The sequence below is a fragment of the Agelaius tricolor genome, unplaced genomic scaffold (genome assembly GCF_023055355.1).
Source record: "Agelaius tricolor isolate 1412-34295 unplaced genomic scaffold, bAgeTri1.0.p SCAF_15, whole genome shotgun sequence".
Lineage (NCBI taxonomy): Eukaryota > Metazoa > Chordata > Aves > Passeriformes > Icteridae > Agelaius > Agelaius tricolor.
The window spans coordinates 21,272,944-21,298,335 of NW_027269275.1; the positions used below are offsets into that span (position 1 = coordinate 21,272,944).

The window sequence follows — 25,392 nt, forward strand, 5'->3', positions numbered from 1 at the left end:
GTGCTGTAGAGAGATCCTGGGAGGAACTTTAGTGAGATACAACTTAATGAAATAATAAAAAGAAAAATGATTCTGGAATAGACTGTATTGCAGTGGTCCCTGGCAGGATGCTGCAGTGGGGCTGAGCTGTCCCTGTTTCCCTGTGGCTCCCTGTGCCAGGGCCGTTCTCCAGGCACTGGAGTTTGTTTAGGCTGAGACAAGGCCTGGAGGGTTTCAGACCAAGGCCATTTTCACAACAGATACCTTTTAAACTCATTTAGCTCATTAAAACTCAGGGAAGTGTTCTAAACCATGCAAGTGGTTAGTTCAGGACAAACTGCTGTTTGTTTTTGTTGTTGTTAGTCACGAGCTGCAAGAAAACCCCGAGCCTTGTTCTTCATCATTTGTGAAGCCATTAGAGTGTGGATGCTGAAAATCTGCTCTGAAATAGCACCCACTTACCTAGAAATAGCTCATTTCTACCTAATGTGCAGAGGAGTTTGGAGTTTCAGTATTATTCTGCAGAACAGATCGCTCCTGGATTTAAAAAAGAGTATTTTTATAGTTATTTTTATTAATTAATGGGCTAAACTCCTCCCGACCATGATGAAGAACTATTCTACTGGCAGGAAACCATTAATACAGAAAGGTTAAATGGTTTGCCAAAGGTAATTGAGGCAGTCAGTGACTGATCTGACACCAGGAGCCATCTCTGACCCGATCTCCTCTGGCGGTAAAACTCTGCTGGACTGGTTTGCACGGTGGCCAACAGCAGCTCTGGCTTGGGCTAAACCACATTTAGGTTAGGAAGGACTCATTTGCATTAAAAATTACTTTAAGGAAGGGATGTAGGCTCAGACATTGTTTTTAAATACTATTTTCTTGTGTAAACTCAGCAGTTGTTCCTACAAATGGTAGGAACAGTCTGGCTCAGGCTATAAAATATCCTTTCTTTCTTTCTTTTTTTTTTTTTTTTCTTTTTTTTTTTTTTGCAATTACTTGATTTTTGTGTATGGTTGTAGAAAGTCAACAGGTAAACTTAGAGCATGAGTTTCAAGATCAGCTCCTGGAGTTTATTATGTTCAGATTAAGGCACTGTATTAATCTTCTGGTACTTAAATTTTTTGCAGTAACTTTGAATGCAAGTAAGTATCTGATTGAAATACATGTACTAATAAGCACCCTCTGGTATAAATGAAATTGTTGAAATTGTGTCTGGACAAAGTGTGACATTTTCCGTGTCACAGAAAGATGGGGGAAGGAGGGTGTGGCTTAAAAGTACCAGATATGGAACTTCAAAAGAAGGAAAGATTCCGAACCAGCAAAATTCTTTTGCCTTCCCTCTGAGAGAGTTGCTGAGAACTCAGGAGCTCCCTGCAGGTCCAGCAGGGCTGGGAGGGGAAGGGTGGGCTCCCGAGGGGCTGAGACAGGGAGCACCTGCCTTTGTCCTGATTGATACTATTTGAATCTTCAACATTCACTTGAAAATTCGCCAGATATCTGTTTATTTAACTTGTGCACAGAATCCTCCCAAGTATCCAAATTTAATGAAAAAACAATCAGCTTTTTAAAGGCTGTGTGCTCCTATAATGAATATTTAGGAATGTTAGCAAATAATGTTATGTATTAGAAAAAAAATCTTAATAACACAGATTGTTCTTTGGTTTCTGGGTAAATAACAGCTACTTTAGAATTTATCTAAATGAAGAAGTTATGCCACAGGCTCTAGGATTTTCAGAGGGGTATTTCATTTTTTAATGTGTCAAATTAAAAATAAAACTCAGGGTAGCCTTTTCTGTTTTCCAAGCTAACCTGAAATAGAAAAGGTTAAGACATACTTGAAAAAAGGGATATTTCACCCTAAAGAAGAAAACGTTTCTTCTGCTATTTGCAGAAAATTATTCTTTTTCTTGTAGTTTTGTGAGCATTGCTTGCGGTAAGTGTTGATTATGGAAACATTTGTTTGCGATCTCGGTTTTTAACCCCTGGCTGCCCTCAGTGGCGGTGCCGTGTTTGGCTCCTTTGTGTGGGGCGCGGGATGCGGGAGCGGCGCCTTTGTTCAAAGCGAGAAGGTCGCGATGAGAAGGAGAGGAGTGCGGGGCGCCCCACGGCCCCGAGCGCGGCACCGGTGCGGGACAGCGCGGGACAGGGGTCACTGCCGGGACAGGGACACTGCCGGGACAGGGGTCACTGCCCGGCAAGGGACAGCGCGGCACAGGGGTCACTGCCGGGACAGGGACACTGCCCGGGACAGGGACACTGCCCGGGACAGGGACACTGCCGGGACAGGGACACTGCCCGGGACAGGGACACTGCCCGGGACAGGGACACTGCCGGGACAGGGACACTGCCGGGACAGGGGTCACTGCCCGGGACAGGGGTCACTGCCCGCACAGGGGTCACTGCCCGGCAAGGGACAGCGCGGCACAGGGGTCACTGCCGGGACAGGGACACTGCCGGGACAGGGACACTGCCCGGGACAGGGACAGCGCGGCACAGGGGTCACTGCCGGGACAGGGACACTGCCGGGACAGGGACACTGCCCGGCAAGGGACAGCGCGGCACAGGGGTCACTGCCGGGACAGGGACAGCGCGGGACAGGGGTCACTGCCGGGACAGGGACACTGCCGGGACAGGGGTCACTGCCCGACAAGGGACAGCGCGGCACAGGGGTCACTGCCGGGACAGGGACAGCGCGGGACAGGGGTCACTGCCCGGCAAGGGACAGCGCCGTGTGCGGGCTCACTGCCCAGGACAGGGACAGCGCGGCCCAGGGGTCACTGCCCAGACAGGGACAGCGCGGTGTGTGGGGTCACTGCCCGGCCCAGGGGTCACTGCCCGGACAGGAACACCGCGGCCCAGGGGTCACTGCCCGGCCCAGGGGTCACTGCCCGGTCCCGGGGACTCCGCGGTATGCGGGGTCGTTCCCCGGCTCAGCGCTGAGCGCGGCCCGGCCCGGGCCCCTCCGCCGGGAGCTGCCGCTCTCCCTTCAGCGTTTGTAGCTCCGCAGCCTCGTGTCCCTGCTCGCGGGGCCTGCAGGGATGGCTCCCGCTGCCAGAGGGGATGGATGGATGGATGGATGGATGGATGGATGGATGGATGGATGGATGGATGGATGGATGGATGGATGGATGGATGGCAGAGAGGGAGGGGATCCTTCCCTGGCATGGTGGGCAGGCCCTGGCACAGGTGCCCGGAGCAGCTGGGGCTGCCCCTGGATCCCTGGCAGTGCCCAAGGCCAGGCTGGACCCTGGGGCTGGAGCAGCCTGGGACAGGGGAAGGTGTCCTTGCCATGGCAGGGGTGGGATGGAATGGGCTTTGAGGCCCTTCCACCCAAAGCATTGCCTGTGACTGAACTTTGACTCCCTTGACTGTCGCCACCAGCCGAGGCCGTTCTGGTGCCGCTGTCGGGGCCCGGCGCTCTCAGAGCCCCGCGAGGGTTCCGTGGGCACGGGGGGACCCCAGCGCGGTGCCGCCACCCCGCATTGAGTTCCCGGCCAGGGCGACAGGCACGGCCTGCGGGGGCTGCGGGCAGCCGGGCCGGGGCTGTGCCGGGGAGCTCCGCAAGGACCGCCCCGCTCCTGCCTGGGCCCGCTGTGCCGCCCGGGGCTGGAAAACACCCGGGAAAACCAGTCAGCAACCAGTTAAATGCTGGGAAACGCTCTGCTTCAGAGGAAAACCATCAAGTCTAAGGTGGCTTAGACTGGATACCCAAAATTAATAGACATATTTGACCTTAATCTGTCTTCCTGGACAAGTTTAATTATAGCAATTCTTAACTTCAGCTCAAAATCTTGTTTCAGAAGTGTTAGTGTTCTTTCAATGTGTGGGGTTTTGTGTTTAATATCACCGTGTTTTCTAAGGAGAGGCAAAAATTGACTGGACTGGAATCACCCAGGACTGTAGAGATGCCTGTGATTAATTTCTCTTTCTAAATAAATTAATGTTTCTGAGATGAGATTGAATTGGGGGCGAGGAGAAAGAAATTAGAAATACTGTTTTAGAGCAAAATTTAAAAGGGAATTTATTTTGGAATGATTTTATTCCCTTTGCGCTCGCAGCCTGTCCTGGCAGGAATCTTTCAATGTAAACCATTTGGCATGAGCTGATGATTAAAACCTGATGATGTACATGTTGATTTACACCAACTGGAGTCATAGCATTTGTTTTAGCCTTTATTTTTTTGTCTTAAATAACTTAAACAAAGATGTAAAGGTTGTAATATCTCTGTGTAATTTGAAATATAAATATTTGAAAATGCAGAATGTGCTACCACGCAGGGAGTTGGATGTGGGTAGCAGCAGTACGTGCTATAACGCACCCTCAGCAGTGCCAGCTGCGGAGGTGCTGCAGCTCTGGAGCTGCTTTTCCTCAGTGCCTCAGTCCTGCCTGCAGCCTGGTGGGGAGCTTTACACTCCCCCCAGAGCTCCAGGCACTGTCACCCACAAAGCTACAAAACCAACGGCTGGCCAGAACAGGGGCTTTGGGGCAACTCTGCTTTTCCTTAGTTGGTGTATAAAAATGCATTTCTGATTTTCTAGAAGTTTTAAAAGAGGTGTTTTATCGCTTACAGAATAGATATGATTTTACCATGTTTTACTCTCTGTTTACAAGAAAAAGCTGAAAATGCAAAATTTTAGACATGAAAGGCAATTTTGCATCTCTATTTTCATAAATTTGACACCTTTTATATGAAATAATTTCAAGTTTTCTATTAAAATGGAAAGAAACAATCAGTGCCTTAGATTGAAGCCTCTAAGAAAGCAGTTTTGAGCCATGCTGATAGTGTAGAAAAACTCCTGGGTTATATAAATAAAAGAAATTAAATTGTTTTCCTCTTTCTTTGCACGGGCTGGTTTGTGAGTGGGATTCTAACAGAGCAGATGGACTCGTTGCTTGAGTGCACTTACTTTAGTTCCACATCTTCCCCAACTCCAGGAACTTGAACTTGTCATTATCAGCCCCAGAAGGTCAATGCATTACCCAGGGTAGCAGCTCTTTCATGTGGCCTTTCTGAGGAGGGAAAAACCAGCTTTTAATCTTGGCTTTTATAAAACACTCTGTGTACTGGATACATCCTAACTTGTCATTTCCTCGTGTGTTTTAGTGCTGGGGAGATCTGGAGATGCTTTGTGATGCCACACAGATACGCACGTCCGCAAGAGGCCTAATCTGAAGTGAATCTTCTATAAATAATAAACAACAAATAGGCTCCTTTTAGTTATATTAGCCCCAAAATAGGTCATGTACATTTGTTTTAAATGCAAACTTAACAATAAAGTAAATTCCCTAGGTGGAGAATTTGATGTGTTTGTGCAAATTTTCTGGACATAGTACAAAAAAAAGCCAGCACCTATATTTTGCCATTTAAAATATTTATACATTGTCTCTTAAAGTCCTGTGTTTGAAATACTGTTTATAATAAACTGCCTAGGAGAGAACTAATAGTCACAGGTAAACACTTGCCATTTGTTAACTTAAACACAAAGTAATCTTTAACTTTTTAAAGAGAAGCTTGGTGTTTCTCATTGCTTCCAGAGAAGCTGTTGCCTTTGTCAGCTTCCTGCCTCCAAATATTCTGATTTTTCACCTGATGGTCCACATAGCCTTGGAGTTCCATGGGTTTCTCGAGGAAGGTGATGAAGGAGAGTGAGCCTTGTGTCACCAGGCTTTCTCCCTCTGGGCCTCCACTGGAAATATTAGTATGATTTTTAAATAAGAAAAGGCTGCCTAGGCCATTCTGTTAGTGCTCTCTCATAACATATAAAATGTTAAATTCTGTGGTAGCTGATAAAAGAAGGAATATCTGAGCAATGGGTGATTTATTGTGGTTGGAATTACAATGGCTATGACACCTATTGTAACTTTCATACTATTTCTGCCTACTACAGCTGTGTTAGGTTTTAATTGGCATCTCTAAGTGCTTCTGTAATACAAATAATATATATAGGATGTCTCACAGTAGAGCTAGACAAAGGTAAAATGCTCCAAACTGCAGTGCCACATTTTCAGCTGGTGTTGTTCTGTGGAGCGAGGCTGGATCTCAAGTTGTGGTGTCAGCCATTGTAACACACATAATTTCTCTGTCCCTATTCATTTTCATCCCCGAGATGCATTGTAAAAGTGCAAATCCATCACTAGATAATTTTCAGTTCCATTATTTACCAAAATGAATAGTTAAGGAAGTCATTGTTATTAGTGGGATGCTATTGTTGTTTCGCAGAGATAGGGCCTGCCAAGGCCATGAGTGATGTGCACTTGAGTGTTCTTTCAAGATCCTTGTACCTGTTTCATTTGGGAGGAGTTTCACTCATGTAAAATCAAACAGAAACAATTTTAGTAGCCTCTGAAAAGAGAAGAAGGGAAAATGGATATTAATGAACTGTTTAATATTCTGCTATGGCAGAGATGCAGTGATTTTGCTGTTGACACTTTTGCATGGAATTAAAGAGATCTGGTGGTTGTTTTACTTGTCTGTCTTTGTTCCTGAAAGACTTTTCAGTGTCATCAGATTTGGTTTTGTAACCTGAGAGAGATTTTACAGACATGCCGACAAGAAAAAAAAACGCTTCTTTTTCATGAAATTCATTGGTATTCAAAACATGGTCCTTTGATGAATTAGAAATTTTGGCTAAAGCTTTAATGAGATTTTTATTTTCTGAACTTATGTTGGAAAATGTGTGAGCTGCACAATTCACAATTCTGAATAAGGGTGGGCTTGGTTTTTCTGTTCAAGAATATTTCTGGCTTGTTGTTTATTGCTCAATACCGTATTGATTGCTGAGTTGAGAAGTTCATGATGAAGTGGAACAGTTTAGAGCTATGGATCTTTACTCTGTGGTGTGTGGCGGGTGGGGAGCCTTTGGCTGTGGGTGCAGCAGGGCCTGGGGAGCTGTGCAGGGACAGCAGGGGCTGCTCCTGTTCTGCCTCCCTCTGCAGGGCTGGGGGTGCCCTGGGCTCTCTGCCCTGGCCTGGCTCTGCCCTGCAGGTCCTGAGCCGGGCACACAGGCTGGCACCTTCACAGCTGCCTGCACAAACGGAGCCAGAGAACCCTTTGTGGTTATTTGTGGTTAATAGAATCTCTCCTTGTGTGGGTGGTTAGTGGGGACAAGTAATTTGGGAAGCTTTCCAGAAACCGTCATTGAGTGGTCTTAGATTTTATAACGTTCCTTGTGTTCCTGTGCTGTGCTACGCACAAAAATTCTCCTGACTCAAGAACATTTGAGTGCTCTGACTTACCACAGTTTGAAACTCACATGTGTTCCAGCATGTTAAAAGTATTAGGAATATTCAGGTAATCATTGTACCTTGTCTTTTAATTTACTTCAAATCAAAGGTTTTTTCCTAGTGCTTACAAAAATGTTTTGGTGTTGACTGAAAGGAAGAATGCTATGGAAGATTTTTGTTAGTCATGTGGCCAAGACAAAATTCTGTTTGTTCGCATCCAACCCCAGCTAAATGTGTGTTTTCCATTTCTTTGTGCCAGCTACTTTCTGGATTTATCCTGAACGAGAAGAGGAATTACTGAACTAACGCCCAGGCAGGGAGTGTCCTGTGTTAGATGCTACAGTCCAGAAGTCCTTCAGAAATGGTGAGTAAACCTCTCTCTTTGGATTGCCACACTGAGTTTTAAGTGAAAGCTGTCTGATTTTCAGCTCTCAGTCTGGAAATTTGTGAATTGTGGCCACAGTGTGTGTTGAAGTATTTGCATGTAGATTATGGTATTCTGTATTTTCAGAACTTATCTCTATATTCGAGCATTGAAGGCCTATTCCAGAAATAATAAATGTAGCAATAGTTGTGATCTTTATTATTTTATCTGGGCAGCTGCAGCAGTCAATGATCTGTCTGTGTGAATGGCTCCAGAATACAGAGATCTGAACAAGTGGTTTTGGGAAGAGAAGGTTTTGTCCACACTCTTACAGTGTTCTGGGAGAGGGATTTCTGAAAATGTGACATAAATGCAAATCTGTGTTTAAAAATACTGAAATGCCTGTGTGCTAATGCTAGTTGCTTGCTGGGGGATGTTTGGGGTAAGTTTGCTGATGGTGTAGTCAGTGTAATTTTATTGTGAAGTATTCAAATAGAAGATGCAGTATTATTTGAGAGAACGAGGTCTTTCTCTTCATTATCTGGTGCTAAATGCTGCTTTGCTTCTCTGTTGTCAGTGTTATGGCAGTCTGCTTGTGTGTTCACTTTTGGCCAAAATAGCCTGAGTTGGAGGGGGCTGGGAGAGAAGAAGGTGCTTGTAGACAGGTTTGTGGAATCACTGCAGTAAGTTTTAAATGATGTATGAAATGAAAAATTCCTGTCTGATGCACAGGGCGAGCAGAGCCATTGATGTCTGTGAAATTGCTGCTGCAGAGGCTATTTCAGAGACTCACAGGGTGCTTTGGGTTGGGAGGAACCTCAAAAATCATCTCGTTCCATCCCCTGCCTTGGGAACACCTTCCCCTAGACCAGGTTGTTCAAGTTTTTCTAATAGTATTTCAGAAATGCCAACTTCTAATTTTTTTATAAAACTCTTCTGCTTTTGAAAGGCAGAAGTCTTTCACAGCAACAAAATTCATTAGAAAAAACTTTCAAGATGGTGCATCAATAAATATCCTGAGGCAGTTTTCTAGGTTTGTGTGGGTTTCTGAGCCTGAGCAGCACTACTTTACAGAATGCCACGTGGCTGTGAGGGTGCTATGAGGATGCTTTGAACTGTCCTAAAGTGAGAAGTTTAAAAGTTGAAGGATGGGATTCATGATTAGGAGCCCAGTGGTTTGTTTAAGAGGTAGAGTGGGTTTAGGAGCTGGAGTGGAGGAAGAGCTGAAAAGCCAGGAGTGCAGGGTTTGGGGGAAGGATGGATTTGTGTGGCTGATACACAGCAGGAGCTGCAGGGCAGCAATGACACAGAACATGCTCTGTTTCCAGCTCAGTCATCCAAACTGTCCTCCTGCATCTCATGATGTGGCTCCTGTAGGGAGAAGTAAGGTGGTTTCAGTTCTAACAGACTCACAGGGATCCAGAGCAGCAGCATCCTGGTTAATCAAACATCTGCATTTCCTAGCAATGGAGTTTGGTACATCTGTGCCAGTCTGCAGATGGAGTTGTGAGAGTTTAAGGAATGTGTGCACAGGTGACTGCATACACTTCTGCATTTTAGTTTTGTAGATGTTCTAGAAGTGCCCTTTCAGCACCCTTTCTGTGTAGTCTTTGCATATTTAAATCTCTTATCAGAGAGTTTTGTTGTATTTTTAAATTGCTGATGGTTGGGATTTTTTTACATTTTTATTGAAAACAATAGTGGAAGAGAAATAGTTTTTATACTGTGCCATCAGGTTCTTTAGAAAGGAGAACACAGTGTTTGAAGAAATTCAGAACACTTTCATAAATCCTGCTTTGGTGGTTTTTTCCTCTCTTTTTTTTAGTTTGTTTGTTTTTGGTTTTGTTTTGGGCTTTTTTTTGGCATTTTCATGTTGTGTTTCTGCTCTCTAAAAGCACAGACTTCCTTCCAGCTCTGCTGTTGTGCTGTGCTGATGCAAGCAAGCTTTTGAGTGGTCAGAAGTAAAAAGGATAAGAGAGCAGCATATACATGGCTTTTCAAGGCAGCAGCTGATCTGTTTGTTGCCGTGATAGTCAGAGTTGCCCTTTTTTAGCTCCTCAGAATCGTTTCCTTCATTCGGTATCTGGGGCTTCTGAATTGCCCAACTGATCCTGCAGCTGAATTCCCTGCTGGTGAAGAAAGCCCTGAATTCCTGGTGCTGGCTGTGCTCTCACAGCTCCCCAGCTCTCACCCCTCCTGTCCCCAGGTGTGCCCGTGGCCCTGGTGCTTCCAGCCCGTCTGAGCTCCTGCCAGGGGGCTTGGGGGGCCTTGCAGGGGTGGCCTCTGGGTTGGGGACCTTGTTGAGGTGTTTCATGGTTTGTTCTTCTGAGGAAACAGTTCTTCCTTCCAGGCCATGGGCATCTTCTGGCCTTGACGTTGAAAATGAAGGTGTTACCTTTATGGTCATTGACTGTAGGTAGTATTTTGTATGTGTTATTACAAATATTAATTAGACTTTGTTTTACTTGAAATGGTGGGGTTTGGATTGCATATGCCATGGAAAAAAGGAAATAAGGAGTTGCATGATGTTTGCAGGGCAATTACGTAGCAGACCGTGATAAAATAAGAAGCAATAGCATGAATAAACCAGATAGTAATTTTTTTTTTTACCGAAATTGTTTGACACAGTAAAGGACTCTGATTACTGCAAAGCATTTAATACTGAATCTGAACAGCTTTTACCAAATTTGGGTGTGGATCTTAGTCTCTGAAAAATATACCCACAAAAAAGTGCTGCAAGCTGTTCTTTCTTGAGTCCTGCAGAGCAACTGGTGCTGTCAGCCCATGGAAAATTCTTTTTGCAGCAGATTGCTTGTAAGATGTGTTGTGCGAGAAGTTTGTGGGACTAAAGTGAATTTATCAGGCTCTCTGGAAATTACTTGTTCTTCAAAGTTCAACCTTCTTTTATACATATTATTTGTAACTCTTCTGTATAAGTTACCTGCGTTTACTGGAACTGGGCTGAAGAACCAGTGCTAGGAGATGCTGTTAATGGAGCAGGAGTTTGGGATGTTAAATAGGGAGAACTGGATGACTTGGAAGAAGTGATGAAAATAAGGTGACATTGAATAGATTCAAGTAAGAATGGCTTTTCTGCTGGCTGGAAGGGTTGTGTTCTCTGGGGAGGAGGGGCCAGGAGCTGACTCAGGTACGACTGTGCCCCCAACACGATGTGAAAAAATCAAGTGCCACTCTGAGACACGCAAAGGAAAAAGTAATTGCAGAGAAGTTTGCAAAATACTGGTAACTGCCGTGGTAACAGCAGCTGGCAGGAGCTCATCTATTTACAGAGGAAAAATGGGAAATCAGGACTGTCTCTTAGTCAGGGAACCGTGCAGGGGGATCTCTGGATCTCACCATTACTCAGGGCTGGAACAATTAACAGAGTCAGGACTTTGTTTTCCTTTAACAAGGAAAGGACGATGGGTCATTTCTCCTGATGGTGCTCCTGAATGCATTCGAGATAAATGATTTGGGAATCTGACAAATTGGAAGAATAACAAGAAGTGTAAGATTACGTTTTTTTCCAACTGAAATGTGTTAGAGCCTCTATGACACTGGTAGCAGGTGAAAGAGGAAAACAGTTCTTGAACTCTTCGCTAAATTGATATACTAATCAGAGTGCCTTTTCTAGAAAAGAAAGAAGAGCCCCATTTTGCCTGGACTCTATCTTTGCTATTTCCCTTTTTCAGAAATAGAAGATTAGGAGGTGTCTGCACCGATGTGATAAAACGTTCCCCTGGAATTGTATTGTATTTTCGCCTTGAGTTGCTGGAGAAATGAAGTTGTTGGCTTTCAGTGCTGCTTTGTTTTTGACCCCTTTTTGTGAATTCTCTGAGGAAAGAAACATATTCCCATCTTTTATAGTAATCAAATTTATCTGGCATCTCTCAGCCTCTTGCATTAGTTATGCTACAGTTGACCAGCCTTGGGAAGGGTTTAGCGGGTTTATTTATTTATTGTTCTAAAGTGAAGGTTTTTGACTTGAGGTCCCCACGTAGTCCATGGGGATTTGAAGAGAAAAAAATGAAAGTGCTTTCTGCCATTATTTTGATACAGTTATTTTCTGTGAAGCTGTTTAAAAAATACCCCAGACTACCCCAAACCTAAACAAAGCCTCCCATTAGTCCAAAACCCCCAGGAAACACTGAGAGAGGGAAAAACTTGATTATCTTAGTTGTGTTGGAAATTCAACTTTGTCAACTTTCTTTTGCAGCTTCTGTTTATCTTGCTGTTTTGTCATCAATTTATTTAGATGATTGAAAAAAGTAAAGGTTGATTAGAAGGGAAATCTGGGTGTCATCAATTATTTTGATTTCAAATATGATTTATTTGACTAACAGCCTTAAAAGCTGGGACTGATTTAATTTTGTTTTATGCTCATGAAATCTAGAGAAGGCTGACCTGGCCATCTTCCTCATCTTCTGCTTTGTAAGTCCCATGCAGTGTTTGCCCTCTGATTCTTTGATTTTATGCTCTTTGAGGAGCAAATGATGATAGTGTGGAAATGTTCATATTATGTTTCAGATGTATATACCCACGTAGAAGGATTTTTTGTTGCAGGAGAAAAATCAAATCCTTGTCACCTAAACTGCTAATTATGTTTGATAAATGTATGGTATATGTTTAATGCAAAGAGAATTTAAGAAATAATACACCTTGTGTAATTACAGCGACCGAGCTACTTCCATCAATCTAATTTTTCTGATTCAGGTTCATTTGCATTGCATTATTTTTATTAAATGAGCTTTCAGTGGAGCCCTGCTCTCTGTCAAGGGGAAGAATCAAACACTGCAATATTTCAGAGTGTACAGGGCAGGTTTGCAGGTGGCACCACGGCAGTGCCCGCCCAGCTGGGGCAGCGGGGCCCGGCTCTGGCCCTGGGCAGTGCCCACCCAGCTGGGGCAGCGGGGCCCTGCTCTGGCTCGGCTCTGGCCCTGGGCAGTGCCCACCCAGCTGGGGCAGCGGGGCCTGGCTCTGGCCTGGCTCTGGCCCTGGGCAGTGCCCACCCAGCTGGGGCAGTGGGGCCCGGCTCTGGCCCTGGGCGGTGCCCACCCAGCTGGGGCAGCAGGGCCCGGCTCTGGCCCGGCTCTGGCCCTGCTCTGGCCCTGGGCAGTGCCCGCCCAGCTGGGGCAGTGGGGCCCGGCTCTGGCCCGGCTCTGGCCCTGCTCTGGCCCTGGGCGGTGCCCGCCCGGCTGGGGCAGTGGGGCCTGGCTCTGGCCCTGGGCAGTGCCCACCCAGCTGGGGCAGTGGGGCCTGGCTCTGGCCCTGGGCAGTGCCCACCCAGCTGGGGCAGTGGGGCCTGGCTCTGGCCCTGGGCAGTGCCCACCCAGCTGGGGCAGTGGGGCCCTGCTCTGGCCCGGCTCTGGCCCGGCTCTGGCCCTGGGCAGTGCCCACCCAGCTGGGGCAGCAGGGCCCGGCTCTGGCCCTGGCACAGCCCAGGAGCTCTGTCCTGCTGCCCTGGTGCCCTCGGAGCCCAGCTCTGCTGCTGATCCAGGGGCCATGGCTGAGGGCAGTCAGCGCCCAGCCGTGGAGGAGCTGTGTTGAGGCTGCTCTCCTGTATTTCCCTGTCTGCTCCTCTGGATCTTTGCACTTTTCTGTCCTTTCTGTCTCTGCAGCACTTGGGAGCTGTAGCTGTTTTTCACCATAATGCAGCCCAGGAATTCTCCCATCTGATATTGAGTGCAAACCAGCCTCCCTTGTTCCCCCACCCAATTTCCAAACTTCCAATTAAAAGAACAATAATTCGTAACTCTGTTTCTAGTCACAATACTGCTAACATTTAGCGTATGTAGTTGTAATTATTCTTAAAGGTGAATATAAACTTAGGTTAGTGTTTGTGTGACTGGGAGGGAGGGACAAACAGGCTCTGCTGCTCTCCTTGGGAACGAGCGCATTGATCTTTGTGTCTGGAATAAGGCTCAGTACAACAGAAGAACACTTGCTGAAGGTCTCCCTGAGCCGAGCCACTCCTCCCGTGCCTGTGCCCTGGGTTCACGTCCTGCTCTGCCCTGCTGCAGAGTAGTGATGCCCACAGAGCAAATCTGAGGCTCTTCCTTGTCTGGGACTCGGGGTGGTTTCCCTCAGCCAGGGTCCATCGGGTATGGTGAGGTAGGAAACCCGACTTGCTTTAGAATGGTCCTACTCAGCTGCAGATTAGAGTCTGGAGAGTTTCCTTTAAAGGACACCGACTGCAGCTTTTGTCACTTCAAAAGAAGCAGGGCATGTTCCACATACCTTCCCTTGGTGTAATGATTGTTAAAGACGTTTTCCCCCTTAAAATTGCTGGAATTCATTAAGTTAAATTCATTGGCAAGGAATCTGGGAACTGAGTGTAAATTATTAAGTCTCAGGACTAGTTAAAAATAGTTCATCATGTGCATTAATTCTGTGGAAAACAAAGAAAAAAAGAGTAAATAATTTCCATTAGTTTAATGGAAATGAGATAATGGCAGAGTTTCTCCAGTGTGTTATAATTACACAGTTTATTTGAAGAATAATATTCTAGAGTACTCTAAGGGACTCCGTATGGTTGTTACTACTGTAAACAACCATAATTATTAAAGTAGAAGGTTTTTTCAGGTCTGCATAGTCACTGAAATTTGTTAAAACTCTTGCACAAAACTGATTTTTAAATTTTTTAGGTTTTTTTAAATGCTTAAACCAATAATTTTCAGCTGGAGAGAGAATGTGGAGGAACAATCTGAACGTTGCAGTTTCTTGGTGGTGTGCAGCAGCTCTGCTGATGTTTGGGGATGAGCTGGCTGCAGTGAGCTCAGCAGCCCCCTCTGCTCTCCGGGGAACTGGAGCGGGAGGGACTCGGGTCCCTGCTCAGGAGCCGGGAGCAGCGCTCTGGGAGCCACCGGCTCCTTCACAAGAACAGCAGAGCAACTCTGAAGTGCAGCTGATGGATTCTTTCATTGATTATAGATTTGAAGGAGTGTGAAACCATCTAATCTGACATCCTGGCTAGTGTGTGCCATTAAAATGAGCCCTGTTAATTCTGTATGAGCCTTAACTCTGTGTTTCAATAGCCCGTGCTGTGCTGGTTCAGCTCCTGCTGCTGTTTCCAGGAGAAGCTGTTCTCCCCTCACCACTCAGACCTTGCAGTGTAAACCTTTGTGTTGGAGTTTCTTCCCCTTCCCAGGCCAGCACGTTTTAGATTGGTCAATGAGCTCATTCTCACAGAAGCCCAGAGTGGTTTGGGTGGGAAGGACCCTAAATCCCATCCCATCCCATGGCAGGGACCCCTTCCCCTGTCCCAGGTGCTCCCAGCCCTGTCCAGCCTGGCCTGGGACACTGCCAGGGATCAGGGGCAGCCCCAGCTGCTCTGGCCAAAGCTCTGCATAGTTTCTGCATGTGCAGATTATTGTGCAAATGGGTTAATTACATCTTTTATTGTACTAAAAAATAAGGGAGCAGTTTTAATTTTATCCTTCCCAACACTGTCAACCAAAATTGTCATCTTATCAAAACTAAAATCTGGTTGTTGTCTTTTAAAATCCTGGAATTTTTCTGTATCGTTGTACCATGGTGAAAGAAATTAGCTCTGTGACTACTCTGAGGGCTTTGTTTGCCATTAAATATATTTCAGTCTAAACAGGAAAATACTTGTTTCTGTTTTGTATAAAACAAAATATACACGTGGTATTGTTTTGACAAACTCGAACACTGAGGCTCTCTGTTCTGTCCTAGTATTTAATGACATCATCCAGATTTCTTGGTGTCTTTGATGCTGTTGCAGAACTACCTACCTGTGTGAGAAGGAAAATATTTTCTAACATTAGAAAAACGCTATAAGGGAAGAAAACGCTCACTAAGCTATTTCAGTGATCTCCAGAGAAAGGGCTGGGAAAAATAAATTACTTTCTAAAGTTTGGGATGCACATTTAAAATGTGATCTGGCAATTTTATTGGATTATTTGAATTTTCTTTTTAATTGGTTCAATTTTATTGAACTACTTGAAGTTTTAAGCTATATGGTATTTCTGCTATTTGTGTGTTATTAAGCTTCCAGTTCAATTAGCTTATGGAGCAATTAACAGGGTGTTAGCAGGTGATTTAACAGAGGATTAATCCCTGCCATGGTCTGGGGTAGAGCCTGCGAGGGTAAAGGCACAGGGCTGACCTGTTTGTCTCTGGTTATTAAATAACTTCTGTGATTGACTCCTGGGTAAAAGAGCTCAGTACAGCAACTTGGAGGATTTATTTTAAAACAGATTGTCTCGTTGGTTAAATTGGACCTGAAAGTGTGTATTTGGCAAAAATTGCAGCCTGTTTCAATCAAATTTTTCAGGCTAATCAACTATAGTTTTACCTAATCAATCACTGAGAAAATAGTGTTGTTTATAACACTGAATAGGTTATGTTTGGAAAAAAAATATATTAATCAGTAATTCAGAGAAATTAAAATCCTGAATGCCATGGAAGTGCATCTCTGTGGATGTAATTGATTATGCCTTTGAAATTAAAAGCCTTTATAACAGTTTCCTTATCTGGTATTGCAGTTTCCCTGCCGTTCACCAGCAAACCAGATTTTCTAACTAAAAAAATTAACTGCAATTCCCTGTGAACTGTGGTGTTGGCTTTGGTACAGGGCATGAAATAATTTTTCCATCTTAGCCCGCCGCTCTCCGAAGGTCAGCCTTTCAATTGGGCTGGTACTGTCTTGCTGCAGAGTTTCCAGGCTGCGTTAATTTTTGGGCTGCCATTGATGGATGGAGCGGTTGGGATTGTGACACGCAGCAGCCTGACTGCAGTGACCTGCAGAGGCAGATGTCGGCCTCTTATTTCATGCCCGTTTGTCAGAAAGAAAAAACAGCTTTTTTTTTTTTCCTTTTTCTTTTAAAGCAGTCCTGCTTTTCTACACGGAGAGAGCACTTGTGGGTGGGTGTGCTCTTGGTACACATACATAGAGAGGCATATAAAAAATCCCATTTATTTATCATTGCTGGGAAACCTGGTGGAGTCTCTGGAGAATTCCTCAGTGCCCAGTACCAAGGATGTGCATATTCTCAATTCTGGTATTTTCTGTGCTGTAAACCGGTGTGCAAGAATTGTCTTGAGAATTTATTGTTTCATAAAAAGCTTTTATTTTGCCCACAGACAAGCTGAGAAAATGCACATTGTTCTTTTGTGGTACCTGGGAATTTACAGTTTCAAAAGAATTTCCTTTGTGATCTGCTTTTGAAGATTCATGGTACATCAGAAAGATTTTCTGTTCCTTGTCCAAAATTTCTCTGTGAGGATGACACAGACCCTTATTGGGTGCACCGGGCTGGTCCTTTCATGTGAGAGCCAAACCCTCATCCAGAAATTAATTTGGGGAGGGAGTTTTTCATTAAAATATAAAAATTCAGTTTAAAGGACCGATGCAGACAGAAAAAGCTGAACTTTCCCACTTGGCTTGTACGGAGTCCTGAGGGAGACGTAAATTATTTGGTTGATATGGGTAGAAAAAAATGGAAATATTTAAATTAAAGAATGAAAAATCACTGTAACTGTCAGGGTTAAATGTGAGCAGATCTCAGTGAAGCTTTCGAGTGCCTGTCCTGCCTTTGGACTCTGCCAGGGACGTGGAGGGAAGGAAATCTGGGGTGATTCTGTCACCTTAGTGGAGCAAAGTTTTGCCATTGATGTTGATTGAATCAGAATTTTACCTTGTGACCTTTTCTTTATTTCATCACTCTCCAACTGAGATTGCTTCCCTTTTCTTAGTAAATTTTAAATTCTTAGTTTTAATTTTGGAACTAATTCGTTGTTTCTAAAATTCACAGAGGACTTAGAAAACATTAAAGAAAAAAACCCATAACTTAGATCTGTTGTGGTCTAGTTGGAATCACATAAGAGTCAACTTATTAATCATAAAGGTATGAAAGAGTTCTGCAAACCTGCAGATAATAAAAAAATCTATTGTAAAGTAATGATGGGTCCAGGTCCATTTTAGTGACAAACCCAAATAATTTTTAGGGTCATCTTTTATCGTTAATGTACATTTTAATACTTGAGAATCCAAAGTTGTATCTTCATTTAAAGAAAATAAAGAACTGTAAGCTGTGAAAATAGGAAAAGAGCGGGAGCCTGGTCTGTGTATAATGTAAATAAATAAAAGATGTGTGTTTTTTGCAGCACGTGTCCTTGTCTGCTAAAACAGCATCTCTAGAGATCCTGTGGTCCCTGTCACTGGATGCCTGGAATTTCAAGGCTGGAGATTTTGAAGGTTTTTTCCTGTGTAACTGGAACAGCTAAAGCAGAAATGTGGATTTGGTGCAGAGATTATTGCATGGGTTTCTTTGTTCACGGTTCTGTGGAAGACAGACAATATTAAAAGGGCTGACTCTTTTCTAGGTACTGGCAGTCTTCAATTTCTTGAGTCTTTCAAAGTCAAAGCAGAAACCAGGGAAATGCTGCTGGTGAACACAGGGTTAGTGGAGGTGGAGAGCCTCAAAACACAAAAAAGAGCAAATTTCTAGGAATGTTGCTAACAGCACTTGGGCTTCCTAGTAACTGCACAGAATCCCTCTTTGCAAATTGTGCACAGGTGTTTATTGTAAAATTGGTACTGAAAAATATACAGGACTTATTTAAAAATAAAAACTACCAATTTAATTGTTCTGTGCCTGAAAAGAGAAACCTTCTCCCCATGGCTGTGTACCTTGGGATTCTCCTGAGCTCTCAGGCTGTGAAGTCTCTGGCCCCTGCTCTCAAGTAAAGGGCTGTTTTTCTTGGGAATTCCATCACTAACATTTAAAATGCTAAAAAGTTGCTAAAATCCCTGCCTCAGGGGTGCTGCAGTGCTATGACAAGAGCTGAGCACACAGTTTTCCTTATTGCTGGAAGATTTCTCTGCGTTGTTGATATCCCTAATGTTTTGCCACAGGTGAGAACCCCAGTGTTGCAAATCTCAGGTGTGTTTAGAAATCCTTTTCTATGTATTTAAAAAAGAAAGTCAGTACAGGAGTGTCTGTCGTGGCAGCTGTGGCTGTGTCCTTTGGCTCTGTTCTCCTCCTGCTTTTCCATTTCCATGTCATTGTCCCAGGTGAGGCTGAGTGCTGCAGCCTGGTCACGAGACTTGTCTCAAAGTGCTGCAGATGCTCAGGACAAGTTGTCATTTCTGTTTCAGAAGTCACTGGTGGGGACTGACAGAGCCCTTTTCCCCTGCTGTGCCCCCCGTTCCCAGGGAGCAGCTGAGGACAGGGACCTTGTACCTCACTGATCCATTGGGTCCTTGGTGTTCAAGGACTAAAGAAGGCTTGGTGACATCTCTCTCCTGTCCATGTTTGGAATGATGGAAGGAAATGGGTCAGTTGCAATTCTCTCTTTATGAGGTTATTACTATAAGCAGATGTTGAGGTTTTCCCAACATGCCCCATGGTTTGTCTTTGCTCTCCAATGCAAATGTGGAAGCCAATTACTTTGGACAGCGTTTCTTAGTGCAAAGCCAGGAGCTAAATCTGGCTGTGCTGCTTGAAGTGCCAGTTAAAGCTGCCTTGGTAGAAATAAACCTTGCTGGGTGTGTGGGGGAGTTTGCCTTCTGTTAGGGACAAATGTTCCCATCGTCGTCATCCGGCTCATTCAGAAATCTTGCTGCTGCTTTGACTTGCTTGAGGTCATAAGTGCAGGTTGGTGACAGTTCATGTTGGTGTCCTGGGAGGGTGTGCAGCCCTGGGGGGAGCTGGGGACAGCAGGGGTGGCTCAGGGCACAGTGCACATCCTCTCTCATGGGGTCGTTCCTGTGCTTCCTGCCATGCAATGATGCAGGGAGCTGCTCCAGCTCACCCCTCCCACTGCCCTGTCCTTGGGCTCTGCCCTGGGTCACTTCTCTTCCATCACAAGTTGTCCTCAGAGATGTCACTTCCCAGAAGTGGCACTTCAGGTATTTTCTTTCCCACCAGTCACCAACTCGCTCTAGTGAGGATCCAGTAGCACCAGGGTGGTTTGGAAAAGGGGCACAGAAGGGTTTGATGGCACCACGTTCCTTGGAGATGAAAAGGAAACAATTTTTCCTGTTCAGGAAGAGAGTGGTAGGAGATCTCTGGGAGCTTCGCTTTGCAGCATGGATGTCAGAGATTTTACCTGGCTGGAGTCCTCAAGTGATCAGTGCTCTCTCAGTGTGTGATGTCAGATGCTCCCACGTACCTGCCTGTTATCTCTGCTCATCCCTGCTGTCCCTGGCTCTCCTCTCTACGTGCAAAGCAAGGAAGGACGTTTTTCCTATATCTGCTTGTGTATTTTTTCAGCAATGGTGACACCACGATGGTGTAACCAGTTTTCTGAACATAACATGCTGTATTTCTTTCCACAGTCAAGCTTTCTGTGTGCCCACTGCTGCTGATAAATAAAGAATAAAATGCAGTATCAAGGGCCATATAGCGAAGTGGGATGATGATTTTTGTTAAATTTTCTTGATATAAGTCTTCCTGATAAACTTCTCATTTGGCTGATGTAGTGGAGCCAGATCAGAGCTACACTGATGAGCTTTTATTACCATCAGATTCTGCCATTCTCCCTGTCCATTTTATTGGTCAGGAAGTACAGACTGTTCCATGTTCTCATGATTCAGGACATGAAACATTCCCACCCTTTGAAAGATACAATGTTTATGCAATAGGATCCAGAAAATCAACTTAATAACAAAGATGAGCTCTGAAAAATACCAGGCAGTGTTTAGAGGAGAAACTGACTCCTGGATCTGAGACAGGTAGAATGGGGAGGAATAATTAATTATTCAGGTGTCATCCATTACTAAGAGTATCCTTTCACCAAGTCCTGAGAATTGTCTTCCAGTGGAAATTGTACAATTACCTATGGAGTAAATGGTCTAGTGTACATTCATATGTCAAAATGTGCTTTGAGGTGTATGTCAGCACTTCTGTGCAGGAGAAGGAAATAAATCAGAGCCTGAACCATCTCCCTGTGCTGGTGCTCCAACGTCCCGTTTCACCAGCTGCAGCTACTGTGAGGTCCATGAAAGGCTGATAAGGCTTCCTTGTTTTGTCAGGCTTCCTTCTCCTTTTCCCTAATTTTCTTATTTCACTTTGTAAATGAAGTGATCAAGTGCAAAAGTTTCCCTTTAAAATCTCTGACACTTTTTTCATAGACGATTTCTGTGACTCTTTAGTTTGCAAATGATCATCCTTCATTCTCTTGTGAGCCTGGGGTATTGAAACCCTTGATGAGTAACCACTGCTCAGAGTTCTAGAACACTTATGGGCTGTTTTCATGGGAGAGCCTCCAGCTCTGCTCAGGCCAGAGCACCCCGAGCTGGGCAGCAAATGGCTCTGGTGTCTCCCAGCCAGCAGGGCAGCTGCTGAGCAGCCATCAGCATTCATGGAGTTTTTCCTGTGTGAGAATCCCCTGGGGGATGGCAGCACGCTGGGGTTCCCAGGGCTGGCTCCTGTCTGTGATGCTTGCACAGTTTTTAGTGTCTGTGCTGTTCAGAACTTGGATCTGGAGTGTTGCACGTGCTGCTGGCTGGTCGGGGCTGTCAGCAGTCAGAGCAGGCTCCTGGTTCAATGGCTCAAGGAGAGCACGGAGGTCTCTGGGTGTCCCTGCAGTGTCACCTGGCACTCAGCTTCCCTCAGTGCTGGCAGCTGCTGTCTGACACCGCCTGGCCTCGTCCAGCACAACTCCAGGGCCCCTTGATGCCTGGGCTTTGTGGCTTCTTGGCTTGCAGGTTGCTTTTTTCTTCTGGAGCAAATGACTTTGACTATCCAACTCCTGTTGCTTAAAGAAATCATATTATTTCTTTTTTCTTAGCTCCCTTTGCCTCTCTCTGACAGATTTAAATAACAGCAAGGCTCCTATTTCAAATGATAGCATCCAGGAAATTAAAAGTTAAGCCATTCCCTGTCCGTAGCTCGGTGTCTCTGCTTTCCCCTCTCAGCTGTGGTGTAAATGAATGAAGAGGCTCAGCCTGGACTTCCAATTTCCTGGCTGATGTCTCTGTGTATCAAAGGCTGCTGTTGTGCAATCTTCATCTCTGGGAAGGATTCATACACAAAACACTATGGAAAACTAGAGAACAGTCAGAGGAGGAATTAAATACTCTGCAAAGGTTCATATTAACCTAAATTACCTCAATGTTTTGTTGAGTAAGCAACAAAATTTAGAAACTGAAGTGCTGTAAGCAAAAGGCTCATCACTTGTGGGTTACTTAAAATTAGAGTTTATAATCTCTCCTATCTTTGCTTTGCCTTTGAGTAGTTGAGGAGCTGTATCATGAGGGTGTGTTCCCCCCCAGCCTCCTGGCACAGGAGATCTTACTGTGGATCTGGATTTGGAGTGCTCCCAGGGCCCTGGCAGTGCAGGGGAGGACAGAAGGGGACTGCAGGTGTTGGGAAGGGTGTTTGGTGCCCGTGCTGTGCTCCAGGGAGGGACTGAAGAGAGACTGTTCAGGAGAGTAGAGAAAATCAGCAGGTGAAAGACACAAAGGGCAAGTCAGATTTAAGACTAATTAATCTGTTGCTGCAAAAATGTAATTAAATATTTTATGAACTCTCACAAAACACTTCAGTTTCTGGTTAGATAAAGGTTGTTGGCCAAGAGCCTTGGCAGGGCCCATCCACACCTGAGCTGCTCCTCGTTGCCTATCACAGCTTACAAAATCCTTTCTCTGTTGCTGCTCCACTGCCGCTCCCAACCTGGAGAAGCAAAAACAACAGCTTTTTTATTGCTTTAAATTCATCGTATGACATGCATCTTTTGGTATGAAATGATAGATGAGCTCTCTTTTTTGTATCAATACATATTTTTTTCTGGTTTTAACTTTACCGAATATCTTCCCAGTCTGTTCCTGGTCAGGCTCCTGGCAGGTGCATCTTTCTTTATTGCTGTGAAAAATGGGGTGTCTTTATTCTTATTAAACTCAAAATATCTGAAGTGAATTTCAGATTTATACAGGGAAGTCTCGCTATTTGCAGAATGAATCATAAATGCCAGTAATACAATTTTAAAGAGATGTTTTTTCACAGAAGAAGAAAAATTCTTGAATCTGGATGTCTGGTTTCCCTGCTCTCACCAAAGCAGCTGGGAATTTTCTCTGTATTGTTTGTTGTTTCAATACTCCAAAGCTTAACAGCAACAGAAAAGAGAAAAAATATCGTTTTTTCTGTCTGTTCAGGAATTTGTGGGTATTTTGTGTTTGAGAGGTGCTGGAGTTCTCCTCTGTGCTCAAACAGACCAGCACAGTCAGTGGCAGTGAATGGGAGAGGAAGATTTCAATTCCATTGATTTTCAGGGCTGTGATTCCTCCCGTGCTGCCTGGGAATCAGGACACAGCCCTGGCTGCAATCCCTGCTCTCGTTCCAGAGGGATTCCCACTGAGCACAGCCGAGGGATCGTTGGGGACCTTTCTTGTGCTCTTTGGGATGTTGAGGAAAAGCTGCCGTTTGTGGGCTGGAGGGAATTGGGGCGGGGGCTTGCTTGATTTTTTTATCACTTTGTGGGACTGTAAATCTGTTCTTTCCAATTAGATTCACAGATTTTATTCCAGAATTTGATCCCTCCTCAGTCATTTCACAGTAAAACTGGGAAAAACCAGATCTAAGCAATCCGTAGCCTAATTCTTCCCTTCCTACAAACACCAAGACATGCCCCACCTTATCTTTTCCACCTCTGCTTTCTGCATTTGCTGAAATTAAGGATCAGGTCCTGCCTGCTCCCAGGGCTCTTCTGGGGAGATGCAGGTTGGGTGTGTTTGGGAGCTGCTATTTTCCCCTCCCCTTTATCATTTCAGGAGAGTGATTTTCATCATAAACCAACATGTCAGCCAAAGCATCTACATTTAAAAAAAATATTATTTCACAATTTTCCACAGGCACATTTGATGTAAACCCTGGAGGTGTATTCCCCGAGTACCTATTACCTCCATTTTAGGGAAATTACATTAAATTATTAGTGACAAATTTACTTGTCTGCCAATGTGTTTTTCTTGAATTTTACTACAACATCAATACTTGGCTGTTTTATATGGGCCCTCATTTACCTGTCTTTGAAGGCAGTCACCCCTCTGGGAGCCTTGCCTGTCACTAACATGCACTAGGAAGAGTCTTTAAGTTTAACATTTGCTGTTTTGAATCACAGGAAAAAATATGTTGCACTTTAAATATATAATCTGTTTCTCCAACCTTTTAGTGTGTGCTGGCTCTTTTCTAGAGACCAAAGCCAGTTAGGAGGGCAGAGGAGATTCTGGTTTGTCAGTGAAAGGTGTTCACCGGGAGGGGCTTCAGCTTCCCTGCTCTGGTACACCTTGGCTTGGGGAAATAACCAGACTTTGCTTGTGTTTGTGTCTGTTCAGGAATCCTGTCTGATGCCAAAATAAAAGCAGATGGGAAAAAATGTCAGACTGGGATCTAAATTCAATGAAATTCAAAGCTCTTCCAATTGCATGAGAAAATACAGCCACAAGGCATATGGAAAATAATTTAGGCTTTTTCAAGCAGTTCCGGCATGCTGGGAGTGAGGGTCACTTGTGGCCTTTTTAAAATCTTTAAAGTCTTTGTCTTCAACTGCCATTAGTGTTAATTCCAAAGAAATGAATGTTTCTGGATTTACTATGCTGCAGTAATGTTTGTGTAAGCACACCAAAAATATTCTGCTTCTTGAAACAGAAGCTTTTGCAGCCAGAGTTCACAGAATCCTGGAATGGTTTGGGTGGGAAGGGACCTTAAAGCCCATCCAGTCCCACCCTCATGAAGTGATTATGAAGGTACTACCACAGAGTAGCTTTAAAAAGCTTTAGTCAAATTCCTCTCCATTTAGCAAAGCAGCTGATTAAAATCAGCTTCTAAGTGGGACTTTAGTTAGACTCTCCAGAATAACTCCTGCTCTGAAAGGAAGAGAGGGGATCTCTGAGTACAAGTTTGTGGGAGGAAGATGATCGTAGTGCCAGGATAATTCACTTCCACTACTGAACACAACAGGACTAAGAGGAATTGTATTAATTTTTAATCTTTTTAATTCTGTTTATAAACTGCTGATAAATTCAGTTTTTCTTTGACATCTTCCCCAACTCTTAAATATTATTTCAGAGACTTTGCTCTGCATCTTTGGCACTGGGACTGCCATAGATCCGTGAGAATTCTGTGGGATAAGTGTTACTTTCCCTTGTATTATATCCAAATCTTGAACAAGCAGCAAAATGGAGCATATACTTAAGATGTACCTCATAATTCATTTCAATTTATTCCCTCACCGAATCAAAATGATTATATAAATCAATGCAATTTTAAACTGATTAACCTCAAACCCTCTTAATAAGAAAGTGGGGGCCACAGAGTTCAGGGGATGTAAAATGCCTTTATGTTGGTTTGCTGATTTTTTTATCCTAAGACTGAAAATAGAAGATGCCTATTATTGCCATCAAATATAATTTGATGAAGAATTTATATTTGTCAAGGACTTTTTTAGATGTTTCTGTGCCAAAATCCAATGTCAGTGCAATGTGTTTTGGCCTGAAAAGAAGGTGAGGAAGCAAAGGGGACCTTGCTGCTTCCTTGGGGTTTTTTACTATGCACTGAATTTTAAAGGAGCTTTGCACTTTTTTTGAGGGCCTGGTAGAAATTTTGGAGGGATTGTGTAAAACTGTTTCTGAGCAGTTCCTCGCTGCTCTGTGGGACTGTCTGGGTGAAGGGCTCCTTTCCTGTTCCCTGCTGTGCTGCTTTCCCCACGTGTGTCCTGCAGGACGTGGTGCCTGGTGCTGCTGGGCTGGGCTGGAGCAGCTCCAGGGTCTTTCCTGTCCACGAGGATTGCTCTGTGCAGAACTCACAGCCCAAGCCAGCTCTAAGAAGGCAAGGACCAGCAAAGCCCCAGTTTCAGGGTTT

General features: G+C 44.5%; 1 long non-coding RNA gene across 1 annotated transcript in view; it reads left to right on the forward strand.

Moving 5' to 3' along the window:
• The window catches only part of LOC139596157 (uncharacterized), a 196,671-nt gene that overhangs the window by 64,963 nt on the left and 106,316 nt on the right, over positions 1-25,392 (forward strand). The window contains exon 2 of the long non-coding RNA XR_011681262.1: positions 7,466-7,570. This is a non-coding gene — a long non-coding RNA (uncharacterized lncRNA). The remainder of the gene's footprint in view (positions 1-7,465; positions 7,571-25,392) is intronic.